At 38.6% G+C, this 11,902-nt stretch overlaps 1 protein-coding gene across 1 annotated transcript in view; it reads right to left on the bottom strand.

Moving 5' to 3' along the window:
• LOC116701988 (biotinidase-like) overlaps positions 1-11,902 on the bottom strand; it is a gene marked incomplete in the record, with an annotated part of 34,597 nt that overhangs the window by 1,992 nt on the left and 20,703 nt on the right.

Genomic DNA, 11,902 nt, shown 5'->3' with positions numbered 1-11,902 from the left:
CGAGCAACCAGCATACCATCAGACCTGTGTGAAAGAAGATTCTAAACGGATACTAGGATTATTTATCGGTGCACTTGCTTGCCCTCAACTTAACTTTTTTAAGGTCTACGCTGCACCCTTAGTGCCGACTTGGTTTGAATATTTAGGTAATGTCTGATGAAAAATTCATGAAAATACTCTGTGTTCCAACTGGTTCGGCCTGTTTGGGTACTTATCCACTATAAAGGTTATTTTTAACATGTAAATATCAACACTTCTCTGGTGGGCCTTAGTGCAGTTTCTGACTAATGATTTTGCCAACATTGCCAGCAGATCTGTACACAGTACAGATTAAAGGAGGTGGACAGTGGTGATTATAGTAAGTCATAATTGTCACAGCTTGTTAATGCACCCCCTATTATGATGCATTCTTTCTAATCCACCCCATGTCTTTGTGCACCACACGGAGGGTGCCTATAACTTCGCGGCGTGTCATAATACCTTCTTAGATGTTCTACTTAATTACCAAAACACTTTGGCCCCTATATGTTGGTGCCATTTGTTTAATATTTATTTTAAGGTCTACACTGCACCTGAAACCCGTTGGTGTTGAACTGCCAGCGTCCGTCAGAGGGACAGGGAGGAGGGTCCGTTTTCAGGGGAAGGGCTGCAGGTCGCCATGTTGGCCACCAGGTAGGGTTGTTACGACGGGCATACAGCTCAGTCGCTGGAGAACCTGTAAAACACAACCACACTCAAATGATTTATATCACAGACTGGAGCTGCATTAGTGAAGGCTCGGGCGCCTAGAGGTGTTTCTATCTCAGTGTATCCTGTCAGATTGCTCATTCAATAACACATCAAGTCAAGAAGTATGATGTGTACCTCATGTTTGTTGTACTTTGGCCCGGCTCTGTGCAGGGGTTCCAGCTCTCCTGCTGGGGGTCATGAATGGTTTTCTAGGTACCAGAGATGGACACGCTGAAGTTAAAACCATGAAGACCATCGTCTGGAAACCCAGGAATCTGGGCCCCTGACAAGAGAAATGAGGGCAGATGCGGATTAGACAGGTCTTTACTAGTTTGCCATCATGACTGTTTGGCGTTCAATGGCTTCTTTAGTTAGTATTCAGGGAAATACATCCATCCGTGTCTGGGCCTTCATGAGGCCTTCAATGACTGCTTCTTTATTGTTGTACACATGACAAAGAAGAACCTTGAGTTCCTGATGACCATAGATGGCATACTTCCCATACTCAAGTAGAAGTACAGATACTTGAATTAAAAAATACTCTTTAAAGTAGCACCTGTCTCTCTTAGTTACGCTGTAATAGTTTTAGACTACCGGGGGATTTCCTTTCACACTGAGCTCCTCTCTTCTCTCAGGACTTGGAGCTCACCGCCATGTTTTCAGTTGAATGTTAAAAGTGTTTGGGTAACTCAAATGTATTTTTATAGTATGCTGGTTGGTTAGCTTCGCTAAACCGAAGTGAAAAAAATACGAGTAAAGATTTTCTCTACACCACTCAAACCATCTTCTACAAGTGCTTACTCACATCTACGCGCTCTCACATTTGCACCCTACAAGTGCAACGTACAGTCTGTCTATTCCCATCCAATAAGATTGATTTGCGAACATATAAACTCCGTGAAATTATTTGACATGTATAGTGAGACAGAGTCTAAGTTGACTGTATTTAAAGCTGAATTCTGGTTTCCAATTCGCCCCGGGTCTGTCTGTTAGAACGCGGACAGAGACACTTCTCTCTTGATGCTTTTAATCACAATCAAGCAACAGTAAAAACTTGGCGTGGGTAGCTCTGCTATGGCTTGTGTTTGTGTGTGTGGGTGTGTGGTGTGTGTGTGGGTGGTGTTGTGTGTGGTGTGTGTGCGTGTGTGTGCGTGTGTGTGCGTGTGTGTGCGTGTGGTGTGCGTGTGTGTGCGTGTGTTGGGTGTTGTGTGTGTGTTGGCTCGGCAAAGAATAAATAACTTGTAAAGGCTACCATACACAATGCATGGAATCCATGCTAGCAAGCCAACCCCTATTCATTACATTCTCTTAATGCGTGTACTGTAACATCACCTAAAATACAAACGTGAGCAAGGGCGTTCAACATCGCCATTATATTGAATCACAGTCCGTGTTAACCTAGTAACAGTGAAACAAAACAACATCACTAGCTGACTTACTTTAAATTTGCAAGAACTACAGACCAATTACACAGCAGGCTAATGACTGACACATTATACGAACTTATGTCGTATAATTTTGAGTTCTCAGGACGCACAAACACAATCTCAACTGATTATCCTCTGAACAGCGAGTCTCTTTTTCTTTTTTTCCTCCGTGTGCCGTGCGCGCCCGCTCGCGGTGTGAGGCGCGGGTCCGCGCTATTCATCCGACATGCACTCACATCACATGACGACTTTTTGTACAGAACTAAAGTAACGAGCCAATTTTTTTTGTAAAGTGTAGTAGAAGAAAGTCCGATAAAATATAAGGAGTGATAAAGTCATCCCACAAAAATAATTAGTCAAGTAAAAATATCTGAAAGTCGACTTGAGCACATAAAGAAGTATTTGTACTTTATGATGACTGATTTACTTGGGAACACTGACTCTTTGCAATATTATATGTACATAACTACCCTTCTATCCAAGGATAGGAGGGGCCATTTATTTTATGTACAGTATAAATAAAATGGCCCTTCTTATCCCGACTGTGATTTTCTGAACTTATCACTGATCAAACAAAACAGATCTTTAATATTGGTCCTCTGTCAGATCTAACGTAGGCATTACTGTTAATATTCAGCAAATTATAGCAAGTGAAAACTGCAGTGACTCTGACACTTACTTAAGGTCCAACCAATCCAGTGGAAAATTAACAACATTGTGATATGCAGAACAAAGTTTTGTAATACTGTAACAGGTTTGACTGTCCACGTTCAGTGAAGTGAGGAGCAAACAAAAAAATATCTATAGGCCTAGTTTATTTCGCTGAAAAACTAACCATTTACACCTGTCCCTGCCTGACCTGCCCATACCTGCTGGGCTGCCCGGGCAGCCTGCTCCTCGTAGTATCCAGGTTTTTCTGCATGTGCTGCAGGGCATCGAGGCGGGACAGGGGACATCAGGCTCCGGGTTCAGGATTACGTTGTGCTCATACCAGCAGCACCGTACCAGGGGTCCATGAAGTTCCGTCTGACAACGGCCGAAATACAGAAAGCTGACGATGACGATCAAAAGCATTGTTCCGGTCCAGACAATAATGTTAAGCAGTTAACGCTGGTCACTCTCCGATATGAGTCGGCGCAGATTTGAGTCGCGCATGCTCAGATAGAACGGTTTTCCGGCATAACGCGTCATGACCCTGTGATGAGAGTCGAGTCCTAGATGGACATCCTGGAAAGTTTTGAAAACGTTATGGTTTCCAGACAACACATACAATCACACTCGAAGGGAAACATATATTATATGTTTTTGAATGTAGAGATGAAATTACAGTATGTCACATTGTAACCTTTTTGTTTTATTAGGAAGTTTCATATTCATAAATCAAGGTTTCCAATTCAAGACCATGCTCTAACTATTCAAATTGAATTGACATTATTGGAGTCTCTTAATTTAACAAATACTTACTGTATCTGATGTATACTCCAATCTGTTATATTAGGAACCTCGTTTCATATCATTACCGAGGTTTGTAAATTTGTCACATTCTTTATTTATATTATTTTATTATTGTATTTTGTTCACTTCATGGTTCTGTTTAATATTGTATTTATACTCTGTTACACTGTTTTCAGGATTATATACGATGCAATCTCTTCTTATAATTTATTTTGTGAGCGTGAGACATATTTTAATAAAAAAACAGAAATAAAAAAGAGTCCATAGACAACAGTTAACGAAATGGACACAACCTGGACCGGTGAAGGCTGTTATAAGCACTGAAACATCGAACTCTCTTCTCTCTTTGTAGTGCATGTTTCCCAAACTATAGGGTCGGACCCAATGGGTCGCAGACCCATTTTATTGGGTCGCCAATAGGCATAGAACAGACTAAATGCCCCAGCATGACCTCAGAATGACCTCGCATGACCTCAATGGAACTTTCAAACCAAACCATACTAATCAGCTGTTTGATATCTCCAACCAGCCACATACATCTCATTAAACTCAAGTCAGCATTATTTAAAAAAAAATGTTGGTGTCGGTGCTGAGGGATGATGGGGGGATAAGAAACTGATTTGAGAAAGGGGTGAACCAGAATGAAGAATAGAGACACTTTTCTGTTTTTGTTTACTTTTGTATGGAATAAATCTACTACATGGTTTTGTTCCGTAATTTGGGTCCGGGAGACACCAAATTCTCTTTTGGGTCTTGAGGTGAAAAAGTTTGGAGACCACTGTTGTAGTGTCCCCCAGACCTTCTGGGATGCTTTCACACTGGATCATGTATACACCAATATCCCAATTTGAACTTATGAATATGTTAAATTCGGACTTCAAATGTTAGAACAGAACAACTGAGTTTGGATGAAGAATCTGATTTAATGGCAAATATTGTCATACACAAATGTCGATTTCTCAAAACATCCCCTCTTTAGTGTCTTTCTAGGCAAGGCAAGGCAAGGCACTTTATTGATAGCACATTTCAGCAACAGGGCAATTCAAAGTGCTTTACACAAAATCCGTTAAACAGATAAACACAAGTACAACAGTTAAAAATCACAAGCATTAAAAACCATAAAACACATGAATAGACAGTTTAACACAAATGAAACATAGACATATAAACACAAGAATAAAAGTTACAGTGCATCATAAGAATTTAAAGAATGAGCATTAATTTAAAAGAAAGGCAGCATCAAAAAGAAAGCCTTCAGCCTTGATTTAAAAGAACTGAGAGTAGCAGCGAATCTACAGGTTTCTGGGAGTTTTTCCAGATATGAGGAGCATAGAACTGAAAGCTGCTCAACCCTGTTTATGTTATGACTCTGGGGACAGAAATTAACCTGTCCCAGATGACCTGAGAGTCTGGGGTTCATAGTGTAGTAAGCAATCAGAAATTATTTTGGACCTAAACCGTTAAGGATTTATAAACTAGCAAAATACTTGAATCAATTCTTTGAGACACAGAGCCAGTGTAAAGATTTCAGAACTGGAGCGATGTGATCCAGTCTCTGGTCTTAGTGAGGACCGAGCAGCAGCGTTCTGAACAGCTGCAGCTGTCTGATTGATTTTTTAGGATACCTGTAAAGACCCCGTTACAGTAGTCAAGTCTACTGAGATGAAGCATTGACCAGTTTTTCCAAGTCCGTGACACTAAGTCCTTTAACCCTTGATACATTCTTAAGGTGATAGTAGGCGACTGTGTAATTGTCTAATGTGGCTGTTAAATTCAGGTCTGAGTCATACTACCCAGATTTCTGGCTTTGTGTCTTTGTTTTTAACATTGTTGTTTTAAGCTGATGGCAGACTTTTATCGTCCCTCTTTTGCTCCAAAAAACCACCTCATGTTTTTCCTTCATTTAATTTCAGAAGTTCTGGCACACCGTCGTTAATTTTGTTCAATGCACTCATTCAGTTTTTGTATTGGACTATGTCCCCTGGCGATAAGTTATGTAAATTTGTGTGTTCGTCCGCATAACTATGGTAACTTATTTTGTTGTTTTCCATAATCTGGGCTTAGTGGAAGCATGTAGATGTTAAACGAAGGGGCCCCAGATTGGAGCCTTGCGGAACTCCGCACGTCCATATTTGTACTCTCATGCATAATGTTTTACCTATTTGACACAAAGTAATCCCTATTCTTAGGTAGATTCAAACCATATTTAGTACTAAGCCAGAAAGGCCAACGCAGTTTTCCAATCGGTCTAGGAAGAGTTGTGGTCGCCGTGTCAAATGCAGCACTGAGATCAAGTAAACCTAAGATTGATTTTCCATTTTATCCCCTGTGTTAAGTGGAATGTCATTAAGACTTTGACGAGCCGTTCAGTGCTGTGGTGTGGTCGGAACCCTACTGAAAGGTATCAAAACTGTTGCTATTACAAGAATAGTTGAGTTTTGAAAAACTGCTTTTTCAATGATTTTACGTAAAACGGAAGGTTTGATATTGGCCTAAGTTTGCGACTTGTCTAGGTTGTTCCTTTTTAAGAGTGGCTTGATTACTGGCAGTTATTCAGGCCTGTTGGAAAGATAACTGAAAACAGAGAGTTTCACAATCTGTAGAAATCAGAATCAAACAATTGGCAACATGTTTTGAAAGTCCCGCTGGTAAATATCAAGGCAACAGGACGAGTTTTTCACATGTTGTACAATGTCCTCCAGGTTTGTATTGTTTGATCGTGTGAATTCTGTCATATTGGAACTAGTTTTTGCGTGAACACTGTGACAACCATACCTGGACTTGATATGGATGCACTGACTGTTTTCTAATCTTCTGAATTTTGTCTTTGAAGAAGGAGGCAAATTCATTGCAGGCCTTGGTAGATAAAAGTTCAGATGCTCTGGTACTGGAGGGTTGTTAACCTATCAACAGTACAAACAAGCACGTGAATTATTATTGTTTTTAGAGATAATATCAGAGAAGAAGACCTTTTCATTCCTCAGTTCCAAATTATAAATGCAAGTCTCTCGTTATAGGTGTTTAATGTACCAGAGATTTTTTTTTTTTTCGCCACCTTCGTTCAGCTTTTCGACACTCTCTTTTTTCTGTTCTCACCAGTAGGATTTCTCCATGGAACATCTTTTCTACCAGAGACACTTTGACCTTAGTGGGAGCAATGGCCTCAATAACATTTGTAATTTTACAGTTGAAATTATCTACAACTCAGTCACTGTTTCGCCCAGAGAGCCCAGAGAGGGCTGGTGTGGAGGAAAAAGCTGTATAAATGTGTCACTGGTGTTTCAGTGATTTACCGTTTTCCTGATTATCTTTTTTTGGACACTTTGGCACAGAGATAGAGCTGTTAAAGAAAACACAGGAATGATCAGAGAGAGCAACGCAGTCCCACAACCTTGGAAATGTTCAGACCCTTGGGACAATCAAGTCCAGTGTGCCGTTATTGTGCGTGGGCTCCGTCACATGCTGAGTCAGTTCATAATTCTCAAAAACACCAACACAGTTCTTTGGTCCCCCCGTCCTGGGGGTTGTCAACATGATGTTTAAAATCACCCACATGATTACCAATCAAGTTAATACAGATTATAGAACAGTTCATTGAAGTCCATCAATGATGTGCACAATATTTAGGTGGCCTGTAGATATTAAGAAATATCGCTTGAGGGGAAATCTTAATTGAAGTAGCACATATTCAAAAGAAGCTAAATTGTTTATTCAACATATTTGCATACAGTGAATGAGTCATTAAACAAAATGGCGACTCCACCTCCTTTGTTATTCCCTCTATTCTCGCTCATAAAAACGAAGGTTAGCTGACTCGATAGAACATCAGCGTGTATTATTATGGTCTAACCAGGTTTCCGGTAAAAACATAAAATCTAGATTGTGATTAGAATAAAATCATTGATTAAAATGATTTCTTCCAGACTTTCAGTGACATACTATACCTGACATTTTATCACTTTTTTCGACATCCTTACTATAATCTTTTTCGACGTGGTAGACTATACTTTTTGATGTACTATACACACTAATTTTTTGTAACTTTTTTCAACATACTATACTAAGACATTCTTTTGTGTCACTTTTTGTAAATGCTATAGCTATGACTTTTTGATTTACATACTATGACTTTTACATTTTTACTATACTAAAACTTTTGTAATAGTATACTATGACTTTCTTTGCTTTTTCAACATAATAGACATACAAGCTTTTTAATCCCATTTGTTAGACTTATTATACTATGACTTTTTCACCACAAAATGTCATCAGATGGGTGTCCAACACCTATCTATGACTTTTTTTCAACATACTATACTATGACATTTTCATCACTTTTTTGACATACTATGCTATGACTTTTTTGACTTACTATACTTAACTTCTTATTCATCTGTACTATTACTTTTTTGTATTTTTTTGACATTCTATGCTATACTACCTCTTGAGTTTTTTCAACGCATTACACTATTTTTCATTTATTTCGACCTACTGTACCATGATTTTTGACATGACATAGGCTTGATGGTCTGTGCTGCTGCAATAGACACCACATGTTCCTGCCCTTGGTACGTTCACCAGTCTGGCTGGTCCTTCACAGCAAATTTAGCTTTTAGAATAAACCTCTGGAGTTCAATCAACTCATTTGAGTTACATGTGTACCACCAAATAAACTCTAAGCTGATTTAAAGTATCTCTTTTGTAAGAGTTTGATCTTTTAATCCTTTTCAGGAGTTGAAAACTGTAACTATTGTGGGTTAAACACTAGTCCCATGTAGAGTAATAAAACTCTAACCTTGAGTCAATTGTAATGTGAACTCCTTAATAGTGGTAATATCAACACTTAAAGTATGTTTACTACACTATAGAGTTGTATCAAATAAAGTTTTAGGGAAAAAGACTGTGTCAACAAACACAACAATACCCCACATTACATTATTCTACAATATTTATTTGTATTGACATCCATAGTGTTTAACATCCATGCTACACGAATACTTGTGTAACAAGTTATATTTTGAACAAAAGTGCTTTTATACTAGGTGCTTTAAGTACCAGTCATTCCTTCAGTGATAGAGAATGAGAACACAATTTTTATAATGTTCAGCAACAGCAGCAACAATTGCCGTGCAATCTTCCTCTACATCACCAAATTCACAGGTATGTTTGTTACAAACCACATGTTTGTGATGGATTTAACCCATATCCAGGTCCTGCAGAGTCCCAAAAGTTAATATGCGTAGGCTTTTTTTCTTTTTCCAGATATCCATAGTTAAAAGACATACGTCCTATAAAGCATCTTTGGAGATTACAATGTTTCATTAAAAACAAATGCAACTTCCTCTCATGCATGTTGACTGCATAATTTTCTGCAATAATGAATCTTTCATGTATTAGGATGTTTTTTTCTCTTGATGCAAAATGAAAAGTTAATGTTGGATCATCTACCAAATTCATATAATGCTGATCATTCAGAACTGGTGATCTTAAAGTCAAACTTGGGTCTCTTGTGAGAAAATTACTGAGCTGAAGATTTATCAATTAGCAAAATCTACAGTATTTATTTGATTTAACTATTTGATAGTTTTCAAGTCCTTACTAAGGTGCAGTATTTCATCAATTCTGTATTCTTAGCATCTTGTGCATGAAACAATGACACAAGAGATTGTTCATTAAGGTGACTTTTGAGGATGAAGTAGCTTCCTCAAAGCCGTCCTCATATTGTCACACTGAAACATGTTTGCATCATCGCACAATACTCTCATTCTTGAAAATGAACTGGGAGTGTTTTTCAGTGTGGGAATATATATAACTTGTCATAATTGAACTTGCTCATAGTTCCAGATGTGCTATTTTGTCTGGTATCCTACTTACTTATAGGCGTTGTTCAACTGGCTGTACATATCCCATTTTTCCCTAAAATACTTTCTTCCATTTTGCTATCCGTCATTCACTGGCTGAAGGGTTGTCCATACTTTTAAATAGCTCTTCTACGCTGATCTGAGAGACTGTCAGCTGGATGAAGTTCAATACTTGGTCCTGAGTTTTTTGACTGCAAATCTTCTCACAGATTCCTGCATATTTCATTGTAGAAAGAACTCAGCATTTTACACCCGCTTCCCAAAAGTTGGCTATGATGGAGGCACACTATCTTTGCTGTGAGTTGAGACTGAAGGGCCTGCTTCAAACATTTTGACTTTGATATGAAGTAGAGGTTGTTTCATACTCATTTAAGCATTGAGAATGATTGTACATTGGAGTGTCACAGTTGGAAGGGGTTTCATTAGGTACAGTGTGTGTGGTCAGGTAGCATCAGATTTCTGATCACATAGATACTATGACTTTTCTATCACTTTTTTTGACATACTATACTGTGGCTTCTTCGCTACTGTTGGTACGGTCGCCAGTGGATAGCACTGCTCCAACTAGCACCAGCACATAGTCTGGGCAGGTCCTTTTTGTTTAATTTTGCAGTTTTTGCCAGACTTTCTGTGACACACTATACCATGACTTTTTCATCACTTATTTTTGTCCCAATTACTGTTACTTTTTTAACACTTTTTTAAATGTACCTAATAAGACTTTTCATCTACTTTTTCCGACATACTAACTATTACAATTTACTTTTTTTTTACATTGAATTCTATTCTATTCTATCTCTGACTCTTTTCAATATACTATAATGACATTTAACAATTTTTCGACTTCTATACTATGCATGTTTTTATCACTTTTTTTTCAACATACTATTATACTATTACTTTTTTTCCACATCTATACTAGTACTTTTCAACATAATATACTTTTTTGACATACTATACTATGTCTTTTTATCATGTTTATTGACATTCTATTCTATACCTTTTTTCTTTTCTTTTTTTTACAATTGTTTTAGACATACTACATTTTTACTTTTTGCGTTGTCTGTTCTTTCATTAAAATGTTCCCCTTATTGGTGACCCTTGTCACATGACATCCAAGCCAAGGAAAGGCTTGATTACAGCTGGAAGGACAGGTGCTGCTCTCTTATACCATTACACCACACTTTCCCCACACAGAGTATTTACAACTACAGATTGTAATATGAACATAACACATCACAATTGATTGAATTCATACATATAGAATATTTCATGTGTGTTTGTGTATTAGAATTAACATTTAATTGTGTATGTATTGTGTTTCCTGCTTGTATTTAAACCTGCACTTTGACACACAGGATTTTTAATACCAGATCAAAACAGGGCCTCTCTCTCTATATACATGGTGTGAAAAAGTGTTGCCCCCTTCCCCTTCCTGTTCCTTTGCATGTTTGTCACACCAAGTGTTTCGACATCAACACCAATTTAACACAATTCAAGGACAACACAAGTATACACAAAATGCAATTTGTAAATGAGGTGTTTATTATTAAAGGTGAAAAAAAATCCAAACCATCATGCCCTGTGTGAAAAAGTGATTGCCCCCTTGTTAAAACATACTATAACTGTGGTTGTCCACACCTGAGTTCACTTTTTCTCTACCACACCCGGCCTGATTATTGCCACACCTGTTCACAATCAAGGCATCACTTAAATAGGAGCTGCTTGACACAGTAAGGTCCACCCAATATCCATTATTTAAATGCTACACATCATGCGATGACCCAAAGAAATTCAGAACATTGAAAAGAAAGTAATTGAGATCTATCATTCTGGAAAGGGTTAGTAAAGCCATTTCCAAAGCTTTGGGAATCCAGCGAACACAGTGACCAGCCATTATCCACAAATGGCGAAGACATGTGAACATTGGTGAACCTTCCCAGGAGTGGGGCCGCCGCCAAAATTACCCCAAGATCGCAGCGACGACTCACCAGAGGTCACAGAAGACCCCACAACAACGTCCAAAGAACTGCAGGCCTCACTTGCCTCAGTTAAGTCAGCGTTCATGCCTCCCCCATCAGGAAAAGACTGGCAAAATGGCCTGCATGGGCAGAGTTCCAAGAGAAAACCACTGCTGAGCAAAAAGACTCAAGCTCGTCTCAATTTCTCCACAACACATCTTGATGATCCCCAAGACTTTTGGACAACATTCTGTGGACCGATGAGACAAAAGTGGAACTCTTTGGAATGTGGTGTGTCCAAGTATATCTGGCGTAGAAGGACACTGCATTTCATAAAAAACATTATACTAACAGTAAATATGGTGGTGGAGTGTGATGGTTCTGGGGCTGTTTTGCTGCTTCAGGACCTGGAGCCTTGCCGTGATAGAAGGAACTATTAATTCTTTCTGTCTACCAAGACGATCCTGGA

Source organism: Etheostoma spectabile, chromosome 14, assembly GCF_008692095.1.
Source record: "Etheostoma spectabile isolate EspeVRDwgs_2016 chromosome 14, UIUC_Espe_1.0, whole genome shotgun sequence".
In the NCBI taxonomy this organism is placed as follows: domain Eukaryota; kingdom Metazoa; phylum Chordata; class Actinopteri; order Perciformes; family Percidae; genus Etheostoma; species Etheostoma spectabile.
Note: the sequence above shows the minus strand (reverse complement) of the source record. Positions and strands in the feature narration are given on the sequence as shown.